Raw genomic sequence first — 16,287 nt, forward strand, 5'->3', positions numbered from 1 at the left:
TCCGGGAGTCCCCAGGTCAGAAGCAGCGGCCCGGAGGCTGTTCAGCACCTGCCACAGGGGCTGAGGTGTGGAGGCGACCCGGCTGTCCGCCCAGCGGGACCCAGCGAACCGGGCCTCAGCCCCTCGCTGCAGTCACAAAGCTCTACAAAGAACAACAGGAATAAACGGAAGGACCTGGAAGAACACCCGTGTCTGGTTTTTCTTTAAAAAAAAAAAAAGTGATGGGGCGCCTGGGTGGTTCGGTTTGTGAAGCATCCGAATTTGGTTCAGGCCATGATCTCCCGGTTCATGAGTTCAAGTCCTGTGTCGGAATCCATGCTGACAGCTCGGAGCTTGGAGCCTGCTTCTGATTCTGTGTCTCCCTCTCTCTCTGCCCCTACCTGGTGGTACTCTGTCTCTCTGTCTCTGCGTCTCTCTCTCTCTCTCTCTCAAAAAAAAAGAAACATTAAAAAATTTTAAAAAAGAAAAGAACAGCAGCATCATGATAGGATCCATCACGCACTGGTGTAAGAACGTGGGCCTTTACATGTGAGGGGAACTCCGTTCACGTCCCGCCCGGGGCCCGGTCTCTCACGCCGGGCTTGTGAGACAGCAGCCAGCCCCCAGGCACGCTGACCCCTCTCTCCACAGAGCGGACAGAAGCTGTCCGCACGTCGTGTCGTAACTGGACCTCCAGGGACTGTTCTGGGTAAGAAGACACTTCTGCCGTGAAGCCCCCAAACGCCACCACGGCCTTGTCACAGGGAGCACCCACTCGTCTCTCTAGCGGGTGCTTCTCCCTGGAGAAACAACTCCGCAAATGTTTAAAGCCGGCACGGCTTCGCATGCTGGATGAAACGGGGCTGCACGGAACACCAGTGCCGGGAAACTGGAAGTCCCGTGCTCCGAGAGTGACAACGGGACGGGAAAGCGAGACGCCCGGGCAGCGCGGCACAGCGGGACCAGCGGCCGGAAAGGGAGAATCCCACGGGGGAGCGTGGCCAGACGCGCGCGGAAACGCAGGGGGGCGAACGGACGGCTGAGCCTGCCTGCGTCCTGTCCAAACGGCCACAGATGCGGCTCGGTGCTCATGCCCTCCTTTGAAACCGCCCTTGGTGGCAAGGTGTTCAGAATCATGCCAGCCTGGGGACACACTCTGCTAATCCAGATCCTCACTGAACGTTCGACTTTCACCTCATTTCAAAGTTACTTTAGTTTTATTTAAAGTTGGACTCCAGATCTTCACCTGCATCCTGAAGTGTTTACGCTTAATGTCTCTGGTATTAACTCTCCAAAGCTGGGGGAGTTTAAAAAACAGCTGATAATATGGTTTTACAAAACTCTAAGGAACGGCTGCTTCCTTCTGGCTCCCACTTCCGGGGAGGACAGACTAGCCTTTGAAGGATGGTCGGCTGCCCCCCTCCGCAGCAGGGCCGGCTCTGGGATCAGGTTACGGGGTAGGGGCGCTGGTTGTTGAGGGCTGGGGCAGGGGGGGACACAGGGGTCCTGCACCCCTTTCTAGGGCCCTCTAGCGTCCCCCTGTATCAGGACAGGCCTCCATCTTGGGCTCTGCTCTTGGCAAAATGCTGCGGCCCAGCGGTAGCTGCCACATGGACCTACAACCCGGGGGCAGGAGCTGGGGCTAGGCTGGGGGAAGGCTGCCCCCTGGTGGTTGGTCCAGCTCGTTCCCTTCTTGGCACACGGGACAAGGTGCAAGCATGCAATGTCTCTTCTTGCTTTTATCGTAACTACCAGTGTCCCTGTCGGAGGGTAGGTGTCTTTGCCCTGATGCTCACACAGGTGTCCCGTGCACCTGGACACTTCCAGCTCGTAGTGGGTGCTCGGTGAGTGCTTGCTAGTTGAATGGCCCACTGGGACACAAGTGAACTATGGCTCAAAGATGGGCCGAGGCAGTGCCCCCAAGCCCGGGCATCAAGGTCCAGGATGCCCCATGCCCACATGTGGTACCACGGTGCTCATTCTGCTGCCCTGTGCTCCCAGGAAGATGCTGGGTCGGTCCTCCCTGAGAAGGTCCAGTCTGCCAGTCGATCAGTGACCCTGAACCCCATTTATTCGTGCATACATGACACATTTATTTCCTGGGCTGAGGCATCCCCCAGGGCGGCTCATTACACAGAGACGTGGACAAATAAGACATGAACTCCCAGGGGCTTCCCTTCTAGGCTTGCAGGGAACCCATGCTGGATGCACACCATCTGAATCACTAGAGAGCGGGCTAGACACTCAGGTCTTTGCCTTGGTCCACACCAGTGGATGCCTTGGCTACATTTTGGGCATAACAGGACTCTGACCATTCAGGTAACTGACCTTGCCCCAAATGCACCTTCCGTTGGCCTGGCCCCACACAGGTAAAATTAGATCCTGGAAAGCAGAGGGCAGTTGAGCCTCGCCGCCCAGTTCTCACAACCTCCAGGCCCTCCTGCCAGCCTCCATCCCCGACAGAAGCAAGGGCCCAGAAGACTCCATTCCTGCCGCCCGGTCTGGGGACAGGAATGGTGCCAAGGTCGTGGGGAAGAAGGCACGGAGGGAGAGGCAGACAGCCACCCGACGTGCAGTCCCACTGGGAATCCATCAGAGCTGTGGAAGCGGAAGGAGCAGAGCTGGGGGTCCCTCCCAGGCTCTGCCGGAAGATTTCCACTGTGGATCCAACCAGCATCTTCCAAGAGTGAACAGGACAGGCTATCTGCCCCACTCACACCGAGAGTTGTGGCGTACTCCCGGAACATAACTTCATTTTCATAAAAACGTCTCTACTTTCACGGTGTGCCTGTCCTGGTGCTTCGTAAACGGTCCCCATTCTGATGCTCAGCAAGACCCAAGAGATGAAAATCATCAGGCTCCCCCACGCTGGCTGAACCAGAAACCCCGGGGGCTGGGCTCAGGGATGCTCGTCCGCTGATTCTGAAGCTTGCTGGACAGAGCCTTGGAGCGAGCTTTATCATTCCTGTGTGTTTTGTGGGAATTCATGGGCAGAAGAGAGTGGCTGACGTCCTTGCCAGGAACAAGTTAACAAACAGCTTCTCCGTCTAGGACACTGCGTGCGATGCCCAGCCCTCTAGGGAGAAACAATATTTAGGAACATGTTCCCCCTGTGAAAATAATACTCCCCTTACAGAGGTTTGCGTGAACTCGGTGGTCGGTCTCCTAGGATGCAAACTCTGTCTACACCTACTGCCTCAGGTCAGCTGCCTCTTCCCGGCCCTCTCCGGCCCCAGCACACACCAGGTTCATGTCTCACTCAGAAATGTACGCTTCTAGATCATCTACGAGCCGCCTCTGAAGGAATGGAGGAGGGGTAGGTTATGCTGTGTCTGTGGAGTTCTGGTTAGGGACTTGACTAGAGGTTGCTTAGGTTTTTATGGCCCTGAGGAGGTATGGGAGCACCACTCCAGAAATACTGGTGGAGTTTTGTAAGGTTTTTGCAGACTAGGGTGTGGCTACATCTGAAGCGATCAGGCTCTATTCATTAGATCACAGTGCTGGACCACCTGTGCTTTCTTTTAAAAAAAAAAAATAAAGGAGGGCCATGGGGATTCCTGCCTGGCTCAGAAGAACCTGCGGGGGGGGGGGGGGGGGGGGGGGGGGGGGGGGGAGCAATGTACGCTTCTTTCCTGGTTCACCCTCCCCTCCCCTTCGGAAGCCCCACCAAGCTTCTGGAAGCCAGAGTGATCTTCCTGAAAATCTCAGGTGCTTAAAACAATGCTTGCTTTAAAGATTACTATTTCTCACAGCATAAGGATCAAAATGCCTATTAACTGTATGGAAGCACAAAAGACCCCAAAGAACCAAAGAAATCTTGAGGAAAAAGAGCAAATGTGGAGGCATCACACTTCCCGATTCCAAACTATATTACAAACCATATGACAAAGCTGTGGGAATCAAAACAGTTCAGTATTGGATAAAAACAGACACACAGACCTATGAAATGGAATCAAGAGTCCAGAAATACAGCGATGCTTCTGTGGCCAGTTAATCTATGACAAAGGAGCAAAACTATACCACAGGGAAGGACAATCCCTTTAGCGATTGGTGTTGGGGAAACTGGCCATCCACATGCACACAGGTGAAACTAGACCCCTATCTATATCCTGAACACAAAAATCAACTCAAATGAATTAAATATTTGAACATAAGACCTAAAACCACAAAACTCCTAGAAGAAAATGAAGGAAGTAAGCCTCCTGACAATGATTTTTTGGATCCAACATCAAATACAAAAGCAACAAAAACAAAAATAAGCACACGGGACCACTTCAAACTCAAAAAGCTTCTGCACAGCCAAGGAAACCAGCAACAAAATTAAAAGGCCAACTACAGAATGAGAGAAGAGATCTGCAAATCATGTATTTGAGAATGGGTTAATATCCAAAATATATAAAGAACTCATAGAACTCAACAGCAAAAAACAATCTGATTTAACAGGTACTGAGGAGTCAGTTTTCCCAAAGAAGACATGCAGATGCCAAACGACACATGAAAAGAAGCTCCACGTCACTCATCATCAGGGAGCACAAATCAGAACCACAGTGAGACACCGCCGCACGCCGGTCAGAACGGCTGACATCAACAATCGGGCAACAACAGATGCTGGTGGGGATGCAGAGAGATAGGGACCCTCGTGCCCTGTTGGTGGGAAGGCAGATGGGTGCGGCCGCTGTGGGAGAACAGTTTGGAAATTCCTCAGAAAGTTAAAAATAGAGCTACCCCACACCCAGTGACCCCGTTCCGGGCACAAGCCACAGGAAGTGCAAGCAGGATGCGGAGGGGCACCTGCGGCCCAGGCACCTGCAGCACGAGCTGCCGCCCCAGATGCGGGAACAGCCTGAGTTGTTCATCCACCGACAAATGAAAAGACAAAGGAGCTGGGGGGGGGGGGGTGCTGCCGAGTGGGGAGGAGCTCTGGGAAGGAGTCTGGTGGATTTGATCCGGAGGGTGCAGGGAGCCTGGGACTGTCCTTCTCAGCCTCATCAGGCACCAGCCCAGGGCAGAGGGCAGAGGGGGGGCTCCCCCACCCACTGTGGGCTCAGGCTCCCGTGACGCCAGTTCTAGACCAGGACAGGGGTCTCCAGGAGCAGCAGACCAGAACAGGCTCTAGGCTCTGCGTTGGGGGGCTCTGTGGCACTCCTGGGGCCGACGGCGCATCTCATGTGTCAACTGGACTGGACCGCATGTGCCCAGGTACAAGGCTAAACACGATGCCATGTGGGTCACACCTGTATCTGCCCTCCCCAGTGAGGGTGGGCCTCGTCTGGTGCACTGAGGCCTGAATACCGCAGAAAGCGGAGTAAACCGCTCTCCGCCTGGCTGCTGAGTGGGACCGGTCTTCTCTGCGCCTGGACCAGAATGTGTGCCTGCTGTGCTCACCTCTCGGGCCTCCCGGCTCGGGCTCCGACCCCCACCACCAGCTCCCAGGTCTGCAGCGGGCCGGCTGCAGGTCAGAGAGCTCCTGGCCTCCATAAGTGTGTGAGCCAATTCCTTCTAGTGCACACACACATACACGTACCACACACCCACACACACCACACACAACACCAGCTCCCAGGGCTGCCGGTCAGGGGGCTCCAGCCTCCACAGCCACACAAGCTTATAGTACACACACAGGCACGCGCACACACACCCCATGCGTACATACACTCACGCACGCTCCCAGTTGCTCACTTGTTCTTTTCCCTCTCTCCACACTGTCCCTTCTGCCTTGCTAAAGGGGAGCACCTACCGAGGAGGGCATGCCAGGCTCCCCCTGCCCGGCCCTCCCTCCCGGCCACCCCTGCCCCCCAAGACCCACCCCTTCTCTGAGGCTGGGCTCCCGGCCCTGCCATACCGCTGGCCAGCAGCTGCGGTGGGCACAGGTCTCTCCGCCACGCACTGGGAGTCCTCGATGCCGCACGTCCCCGCCCCGCCTCACCACGTTGCCCGTCCCCGACCATCGGGCCTCAAAGCTCTGTGTCCAGGCACCTGGTGCTCCCTGCTGGGAAGACCCGACGAGCAAGGGGAAGCCTCAGCTCTCTGAGACGCTCAGAATGGACGCCTGCGGTTCGTCAAGGCGCTGGCTTCACACTCCACCTGGTTTCAAAGTCACACAACATGAACTCATGCCTGATGTTATGCAAGCATATGCACGTGCATACACAGACTTAGAGATAGTGACCGGACGGACATTCGCCACAATGTTTGTGACTTTTTACCGTCATGCGTTGCCCAGTTTGGGTACAAGCAATAGACCCAATAGTTTCAGAACACAAAAAGACAGGATACAGAAAGTGCTTATAACTTTAATTTTTATTTCAAGAAAATCATGTTGTAGTTCGAAACGACTTTAAGGAAAACTTTGGCCGTGCCATTATCTTCATTCCATAAAGGTTCAGTGACAGGGCAATGACCACAAAAATGTGCCCATGTCCAAATAATGTCTGGGTGGCTGGTAGCACACGCTGGTACTTTTCCAAAACATTTCTCAAAACTGTGCTGAGGACCAGGGTGAAAATAAAATGTGGATCTTTTAGAGAACTCTTTTTCCAAATAAAGGCTTTGATTTACAAATAGGATGTTATAAGAATTTACATTACCATTTTGAGTAGCATTCAGCTTCTTGATAAATAAATATATTCGTAACTCCCATATCTCCCGGGAGGACAGTTCTGCCTTAGAATCAACCTAAAAAGAAACAGCACTTGAAAAAGATGGAGCCGTGTGGCAGCCACAGTGATAGGCAGGCAGACCGTGTGGGAACACGATTTCAGGGCTGGGGGGACTGCACGTGGCCACAAGGGACTCTGGTGACACGGTGGAGATGTTGAAAAGTGGGTAATCGTGGTGAGGGTTGCACAACTCTATAAATACACTAAATGTTAAGGTATGTGAATCCTATCTTTAAAAAAGCATTGTAAAAAAAGAATATTTACCCATAAATACCAACTGGAGGGACACTAAGCAAACAGATGTGAAAGGAAAGAGCTCAGGATGAAGTGAACCACAGGCTGACTTAGTGCCAGAGTCACACCATTGCCAAGAACAAAGATGGTGAACACAGCCACGTGGTAGGAAAGAGAGAACTTTTCAATGTTCTCTCTTCAGTGCTTTCTTCCCCGGATCCTATCAACATATTCAATTAAAAAAAAAAAAAAAAAAACGCTCTCAAAACTCCTCACCCTACTTCCAGCCATGGCCCAGTTTCTCAACGTCTCTGTTTTCAATTCCTACTGATCCACAAGTCCATTTATGCAACAAGTACGAAGCAAATGTCTATCCTGTGACCAAACGTTTGCTCAGCACATAAATTAATAAAATACAGAACATATTCTCTCTTAAGAAACTAAACCTTGAGTGATGAAAGCAAAACTCGTTCGGGTAAGGAGCTCCCCAAATCCACGTCTGCGTAAAAACCAATGAAACAAACATGAGGCGGAATAAACCCCTTGGGAACTCTGGACTCTGCCCAAAACCTTGCGGCAAACTGGGGGGCACTCATTCCAGAAGAATGCCTGAATCTCAGAAAGCAGCATTTCAACTTACCCTAGCCCATCCCGCAGGGCTCAAGTGAGTGTTAGCCTCTAAAATAACAGTGTGCATCCCCGGACGGGCCCCAGAGGGGTAGAACGGGCCCTACTTGAAAAGAATCGCCATTATTTGATCTGTTTGAAGGTTCGCTGGAAGAAAACGCTCAAGGGGCTCGGATTTCTGGCCTAATGATAAAGCTACTTATCTGGAAGACATTTGCTGAAAACCTTTCCAGGTGCATGTTTCAGTCACTGAGCACGAGGCAGCGGCTCGCGGGTCACAACAGACTGGCCGACACGGCGGGGCAGAAAGACCAGGGCATGGGAGCTGTGGGGAATGAGGGCTTTGAAAAGCCCCCACGTGATCCTGGAAGTCTAGAGACCACATGTGCCAGGGCTCTGCACAGGCTCGGGGGAGACCAGCAGCTGTCGCCTATGGCTGGCCCTGGGGCTCCGGGAAGGCTAACTCGGCGAGGGGACAGTTGCAGGTGGCCGAGCTGATGCTGAAGCTATGCCCCAACATCAGCCCCTCAGCAAAGACTGGGGGTCGTTTCCTGTTGTTTTGGGTGGGGTTTTGTCCCAGTCATTTAAAGATTCTCTGCTGACCACGAAGCTAATGTGGCAGAGAGTTCAGCGGCCACACATGACAAAGAATGCAGATTTACAAAATCCATTCAGAAAAATCACTAAACAAACAACCACTTCTTCAAAGAAGCAAAAACAGCAAACCCTGGGGAAGGAGGGAGTGCGAAGCTCTCATGTTGTACCATACAAAACGTAAAGTTTTCAACAAAAAATGACGAGGTCTGCCATGAAACAAGAAAGTACGGCCCGTACACAGAGGGACAGGAATCAATCAGTAAGAACTCAGTGAAAAAGCCCAGATGTTGGACTTACTGTTAATAGCATAAAATCAACTATTTTAAATATGCTCAAGGAGACAAAGGAAACACTGTGTGAGAAAACCAGGGCATGGGAATGCTGGCCAATCAAATAGAGACTACCAATAAAGAGAAAGAAATCATGATAAGACGCCAGCTGGAGATTCTGGAGCTAAAAAGTACAATAATGAGAGACTTGGTAAAAGAATCATATATAAAGGATAACAAAGGAATACCATGAACAACTCTAGGCCCTAAATTTAATCTCCCGTATAAATGCACCAAATTCCTTACGAGACAATTTTTAAAACTCACTCAAGAAAGACCGCAACCGGAGCCCCATGCTGGCTGCCCGGAAGCCAAAGACTGCTGTGCCCCCTGCGGACCCGCATCTTGGCAGATGTGCCAGGATCGTCTTCACCAAGGACTACGGACTTGCCTTTAAAAATATATTGATTTGAAGACAAAAATCTGAGAATAGCCTGGAATTTACCAGCTCAGGCTCAGCCAACCCTGAGGCCACCAGAGTGACAGGCAATCGGGAAACCGAGTACAGGCGGACGGAATATGGTCTGATGTTTACAGAGAAATGGAGCCTGACCACAGGCAAGACAGCAGCACTGCCAAGGGAGATCACCTTGCACATGGACTGATGCAGGCCTTTGACTCATCTGGTTCACCTGTCCCTGCGGGAGCGGGGGCAGAGATGATAAACTGGAGGCAGGACACAGGCAAGAGCGCTTCACCCTGGATTTCGCCATCACCAGGCCTTCAGTCCAGGGTGCTGTGTGCTGAGTTACCAGGGCTGGCTGGCCCTCAGATGAATCTTGAGACCATAAAGTCCCAAGGGACACAGAGCAACTTTGCAGTTGGCTACAGGACTGAAGAATTCCAGCCTCAAATCAATGTTAATGACAGGACAGTTTGGCGACTGTTTCCAGGTGAATAAGAAGCTGGAAACTGTCAATCTCAGTTGGACAGCGGGAAACAGTGACACACTTTGGAACACCAGCCAAGTATCAGACTGACCCTGAAACCTGCTTCTTGGTGAAAGGGAATGACTCCAGCCCGATGGTCTAGGGTATGTCCAGATCCTGAAGCCGGGTATCTAACCAATGCCGTCAGCTCCGCCGAACGGCGAGAACATCAGTGCCGGTGGCCACCAGCTTGGTCTGCGACTGGAATTTCAAGCATAAACGAATACCATACAGTTGTTTGACTTAATATTATTTTGCAGCACAGCTAACTTTAGAACTTGGTGTGCCTTTTAATATTGCGATCTGGATGCGACTTTGCTGAACATCATATTAGACCAGATTAAAGACGATACAGCTTGACGGTGTTACCATCTCAAAGGGACATAAGAAATCTGATTCCAAAAACATCCCTTCCCCTGTAGCCTTGGGGGGAACTTGGTGGCCTCTCAAAAGAGACTGGGTTTCTTTTTGATGCGGAAATGGCTGTCAGTGGAAGCTGATTATCACACGAGAATGCACTCTGTAAATCCATATTGAGTGCAGGAATGAAATTGTGACTTCCTGAGACTCAGACCGGGGTCCCCCGCCCCGAATGAGGAGAGGCCGTCGTGTGATGCCGTGCACAAACTCATCTGAAAGGGGTTTCTAGGCAGAATCTTCCTCAGCTCTTTCTACCCTCCTCCATCAGCTCCTTTACACCAAAGCAGCCTGTGGGGTGCAGGCAAGTTTCTCCTATGCTGTTTTGGGGTAGAGAGGGCAGATGTGATGAAGGCGATGATTCAGGACTTAATCCTCTCTCTTGCTGCTTTGCTGCCCTCACCACAGTGTCTGACGTAGCTGCCAAGAGCTCTGGCTGCAAGCTGGGAAGAGTGTCTGTCGCTGTAGTCACATGGTGACATCTAAATCTGACTTCTGTTTCACCACGGTCACCCCTCGGTGGTTTAGAAGTTTATTGGTTTCATTTCTGTCTTCCCTTTTGTTTGGAGTTAAATTCTCCCTTCAAATGATTTAATTATCATCACTTGAGATAAAACTTGAACTAAATATTGACACGGGAGGAGAGGCTCAGGATGATCGCTGTCACCACTCCCATTCAACAGGCACCAGAAGTCCGTCTAGAGCCATCAGGCAAGACAACGAAGTAAAAGGCATTCCAACTGGCAAGGAAGAAGTAAAAATGTCACTACCTGCAAATGATATGATCTTACATATTGAAAATCCCAAAGATTCAACTAAAAAACGATTGGATCTAATCAATGAATTCAGTGAAGCTGCAGGATGTAAAATCAATACACGGAAACAAGTCACATTTCTATACACTGACAATGAAATAGCTGAAAAAAATACTATCCCATTTACAATTGCATTTAAAAAGAACAAAATACCTAGAAATATATAATAAATAAAAAGGAAGTGAAAGATCTCTACAAGAAAACTACAAGGCTTGGCTGAAAGAAATCAAAGAAGACATAAACAAATGGTTCATGCATCGGAAGGGTTAATATTCTTAAAAGTCCATGCTATCCAAAGTCAACTGTAAGTTCAATGCCATCCCTATCAAATTGCCAAGGCATTTTTCACAGGAATAGAATAAACAATCTTAAAATTGGTATTGAATCACAAAGGACCCCAAATAGCCAAAGCCATCATGGGAAAGAACAAAGGCGGAGGCATCAGGCTCCCTGATTTCACACCACACTACAGAGCTACAGTAACTAGAGCAAGATGGTACTGGCACAAAAACAGACCCATAGGTCCGCGGAGCGGGACAGAGAGGCCAGAATTAAACCGTGTGTATGCTTAGTTAGTATTTGATAAGAGCCAGGAACATCCAATGGGGAAAGAACAGCCTCTTCAACAAACGGTGTTGGGAAAACTGGTCAACTGTGTGGAGAAAAATGAAGTTGGACTCCGATCTTACAATCCTCACTAAATTAACTCAGCACGTACCAGAAACTTAAAGACCTAATACTATAAAATTCCTAGAAGAAAACACACACAAGCCCATTGACGTTGGTCTTGGCAGTGATTTTTGACACGACTCTGCACGGACAAACAAGGACTGATCAACAAGTGAGGCTACATCAAACCTAAAGGCTTCTGCACTGCAAAAAAAACCCAACAAAATAAAAAGGTAACCTAAACAATGGGAGAGAAATATTTGCAAACCACGGATCAGATAAGAAGTTAAGATTCAAAATTTACGAAGAACTCATACAACTCAATTAACAAGAAAAGCCAACAATCTGATTCAACCATCCAGACGGCCACCAAGTACATGTAAAGATGCTCAACATCACTCATCATCAGGGAAGTGCTAATCAAAACCACAAGATGTCACCCCACACCTGCCAGAATGGCTACCAAGAAAATGAGAGGTAACAAGAGTTGGCGAGGACGCGCAGAAAAGGGAACACTCGTTCACGGTCGCTTGGATTGTAAAGTGATGCAGCCACTTCAGAGAGCACTTGGAGGCTCCGCGAGAAGTTAACAATAGAACTACCGCACAGCTCAGCGACCCCACTTGTGGGCGTGTAGCCAAAGGAAATGACCACAGGTTATGAGCGCTGTAGGTGCACTCCTGTGTTGATGGCAGCTTATTCCCAGTAGCCAAGATACAGAGACAACCTAAGTGCCAAGAGTGGGTGAGTGACACGCGCACACGCACACACCAGGATACTTCTTAGCCCTAAGAAAAAAGTCATATCCTGCCATTTGCAACAACATGGATGGATCCTGAGACATTATGTTAAGTGAAATACGTCACACAGAGAAAGATAGAAGCCATATGATACTCCTTAAAGGTGGGATCCAAAACAACAACCGGACTTGAAAAGACAGTGGATGAGTGGTTGCTGGTTACAAAGGCTAGGAAATGGTCCAAGTGTTGTGAGAAGGCTGTCCGGGGGTGCCTGCTTGCAGCCTGCAGATAAATCAGCCCTGAAGATGTCATTAGTACACAGTAGAGGGATAACAGCCCCCCAAATAACGATTATAAAACTTAAACTTGCTAAGAAACTGGATGTTAAGTGTTCGCATCACTGGCAGAAATGGAAATGACGGAGGCAGTCAAGGTGTTAGCTCGGGCCCCAGTGGCAATTGTCTTTCGGTCTGAATGCATCACAGCAGTACGTCGTGACCTTACGTTGACGCGTTATAGGTCCCTCATACCTCAACTTAAAATATAGGAAGAGAGATTGTCCATTCTCTCTCCTTCCTCCCCCTCCCTCCCTACCTCCTGTCTCCTCCTCCTCCTCCTCTCCCCCTCCTTTCCCTCTTCACCCCTCCTTTCCCTTCCCCCTCCTCCTCTCTCCCACCTTCCCCCTCTCTCCCATCCCCCCTCCTCCACACATGCACCAAGGAAAGGCGGGGTGAGCACAGAGAATGTGACCACCTGCATTCAAGCCCGGAACGGACCTCCCACCGGACAGGATGAGTGCACACATGCTCTGGTCCTCCTGCCGCCTGTCCAGGCATCTCTACCCAGTCTCCTCCCTGAGTCCCCCTTGCCTGCCCTTGGGGAAATGTCCTATTCTCACCCCCTAATGTCTCCTTGGACCCAACTGTGTGCTCCTTGGCTGCACTCCACATCTGGTACTTCTCTCCCTTGCTCTCCAGAGCCATGTGCCCCTCTGCCCAGAGGACACCCCCAGGCCATTCAGGTCCCTCAGGGCTGACGTCAGATTCCTCGTCTCCCACCACACCCCTCCGGCCCGGGCCACACTCTGTGTGACAGAGTAACCGCAAACCCAGTATTCAGCACTCCCACCCCAGCATCCAAAGCACAACACTGGACGCCTCTGTGGCCTTCGTCCTCTGCCTCAACACTCAGTATCCACGGGGCCACGAAATCCTGTGGATTATCCTCCTGAGGCAGCCCTTCCCTAGGCCAAATCTTCATCGTCATTTTCCTGGACTTTTCCTGTAGTCCCTAAATGGATTTTCCTCTTTCTTCTTCCTTCAATCCACCCTCCACATTGCAACTGAAGTGACTTTTCCAAAACTAACGAGGTCTTGTTAGTCCAAACACTACTACTCAAGACATGCACATACAAACACATGCATGTGCACATAAGTGACACCAGATGCATTACTTCAGGGCTTACACATTGCTGAATACTGGAAGGCTAAAAGTGGGTGCTCCCCTTCCCTGCCAGGCAGTGCCTTCTGGCTTTTTGTAAAACCTTCCCTTAACATTTCTTCTGAAGCCCCATAGACATAATGACACCCGTTCTTGTGCCCCAACCTCCCTACACACACACACACACACACACACACACACACACACACACACACCTTACCTCTTACCTCGATCAACCCCTAAGCTATCAACATCTCTCTCAAGCTCCAAGGCCCTCAAAGGATGGGCTGTGGCGCTGGTTCCTGTATCCGCAGTGCATTCATCACTGACATGGAGTAGGTAAGAACGTAAGAGATGCCTTCTTCTTTCTTTCTTGTTTGTTTATTTATTAATTTTTGAAAACACAGAGTGTGAGCAGGGTAAGGGCAGAGAGATGGAGAGAGAATCCCAAGCAGGCTCTGCACTGTCAGCACAGAGCCTGACGTGGGACTTGAACTGACAAATTGTGAGATCATGACCTGAGCCGAAGTCAAGAGTCAGACACACAACTGACTAAGCCCCCACACGCCCCCAGAAATACGTTTTTACCACACAAACACATGCAGACATGTTTGCATTACCAGCAAAAGTTTCACGTAAAAGCACATACTTTTTTTATTTTTCTAATGTTTATTATTTTTGAGGGAGGGGCAGAGAGAGAGAGACACACACACAGAATCTGAAGCAGCCTCCAGGCGCTGAGCTGTCAGCACAGAGCCCGACATGGGGCTTGAACCCACAAACTGTGAGATCATGACCTGAGCCAAAGTCAGACTGACTGAGCCACTCAAGTGCCCTGGTATCTTCACTTTAGAACTAGGAGAAAATAAGCAGAAAATATCTAAGTCTTGGGAAAAGCTAAAAGGTCATCTTCAACTTGAAAAATGGAAGCTGGGAAGGATTTAAATGTATCTCCAAATGAATTCCATATGGTGAAAAGCAACGCTCCCTGGGCCCAGGAGAGCAGGCCTCTTGCTCCCAGCCAGCTGTGGGGACTGTGCCTCCTGTCACGTCACAGAGCTGGTCCTCTGGGAGCGTCCTCCCAACAGTGAGAACAGTAAATACACACAAATACTGAATACTGCCCTGCACACCTGCAAGTGGTCTGATGCTATGTCATTATGCCTCAGCTTAGTGAAGCAGAATAAAGAAAAATACACACACGTCAGCACAAGGGACTCCGTTAGACTGGAGAAACGCTCTCCCTGGAGTGGAACCTGCTTAGGCCGGAGCACCTGATGGGGCCGTGGGGAGCTGTCTCCGGAGGGCCAATCAGCAGGGCCTTTCCCGCCCTCCTGAAGGCTCTGTGTTGTGACTCCAGGGCGGCGGCGGCGGGGCTGGCGGGGTGGGCCTGGGGGCCGAGCCAGTCCCCTAATCAAACGTTTCAGGTCTGAGGAAGGTCAGTAAGACGAGTCACTGTGAGTTCTTCTTGCCATCAAATAATTATGGCCGGTAATCCCATAAAGGGTGACATCCTATGGTATAAGCGGTGGGGGCACTTTTTGTATTAAAAAAAAAAAAAGTAGAACTTTTGTCCTCAAATTCTGTAAATCCAGATACAATGGGGGATGTATTTTCATCGCCTTTGAGCTTTCCCTCCAGAAATCAGCAAGGAATGAGCTCTCTGCTTTGTCTTAAGGGAGCTGTGTGCCAGGATGAATCTACCACTTTCTGTAAAAGACACAAACTCCCAGGGCAGCTGTTCTGCCGCGACTCCTCTCCGAGTCTGTATTTGACACGATCTGATGGAGTGAGACCTCGTGCCCAGAGTAAATCAGCCCAGAACGTCAGCCTCGATTTACTTCCCAGAAGGGTTAACACCGCCCTGCTGTTCGCCAGGTTCCTTGTCCATTTGCTGTTTGCCTTGAAGCTGTGGGAAGATAGAAGGAAACTGGAATAGAGAGATCTATACCTACACACCATGTGCTCGCGACTGCATCCTGCAGAAAAAGATCAAGCCCTTCAAATATTAACCGCGGCCATTTGTCCAAAGATCCACACAAAGGAAAAACAGCAGCTTCCAGGAGCCACGTACCTCACTGCGCTGTTCCCCGCAGAGAGAAATAAATTCTGAATCTCTCGAAGCTGTTGAAAATGTCAAATTCCACACAGCAACAGAAAAATAACCCTAGTAGGTAAAGATATTTGAGCCAAGTTAGACTTTGGGAACTCAGTGCCCTGGTCTTGGGATGAGGCCAGGGAAAATGAGCTCTGTGCCCATTTACGGCAACTGGGTTTGAGCGGGGGGGGGGGGGGGGGGGGGGGGGGGGGGGGGGGGGGGGGGGGGGGGGGGGGGGGGGGGGGGGGGGGGGGGGGGGGGGGGGGGGGGGGGGGGGGGGGGGGGGGGGGGGGGGGCGCGTGGGCAAGAGTAGGACGTGACAAGGTTGACATGTGCCTCCCAGTGACCACAGCCTGACCTACCCTAGGGTGAAGATGTATGGCTGCCCCTTCCCAGACGACACCGGACACTCTGCCTGCTGGGATGAGCTTCCCTGCCCCGTGGGGCCGGAAGGGCCCGGGGCCGACAGAAGAGGGACACAGGACAGGTCTGGGCGAGGCCAAGCTGCTTCCTTCTGTTCCAGAGGTTTGCACCAGTTCAAATGCAGTTCATTGTTCCTTCCCAGGCAGAGCAGAGACCCCCGCCCACCCTGCAGGCTCCCACCACAAGCCAGGTTAGCTGGGAAACCTCAGAGGGCCCTTCTCGACAAGGATGCCTGCTAGGCTGAAGCCGGTTCCCCAGGGCAGCCAACACAAGTCACAAGCTAGCTTACCTCCTCTCCTTCTACAGTGGTACTAGCTACGGAACATTCTTG

At 50.9% G+C, this 16,287-nt stretch overlaps 1 pseudogene; it reads left to right on the plus strand.

Annotated features, from left to right (window-relative positions):
* Nucleotides 1–8,718: 8,718 nt before the first annotated feature.
* LOC115275987 lies at nt 8,719–9,573 on the plus strand (annotated as a pseudogene).
* The last annotated feature ends 6,714 nt before the right edge of the window (nt 9,574–16,287 follow it).

This window comes from Suricata suricatta, chromosome 13 (assembly GCF_006229205.1).
Source record: "Suricata suricatta isolate VVHF042 chromosome 13, meerkat_22Aug2017_6uvM2_HiC, whole genome shotgun sequence".
NCBI lineage: Eukaryota > Metazoa > Chordata > Mammalia > Carnivora > Herpestidae > Suricata > Suricata suricatta.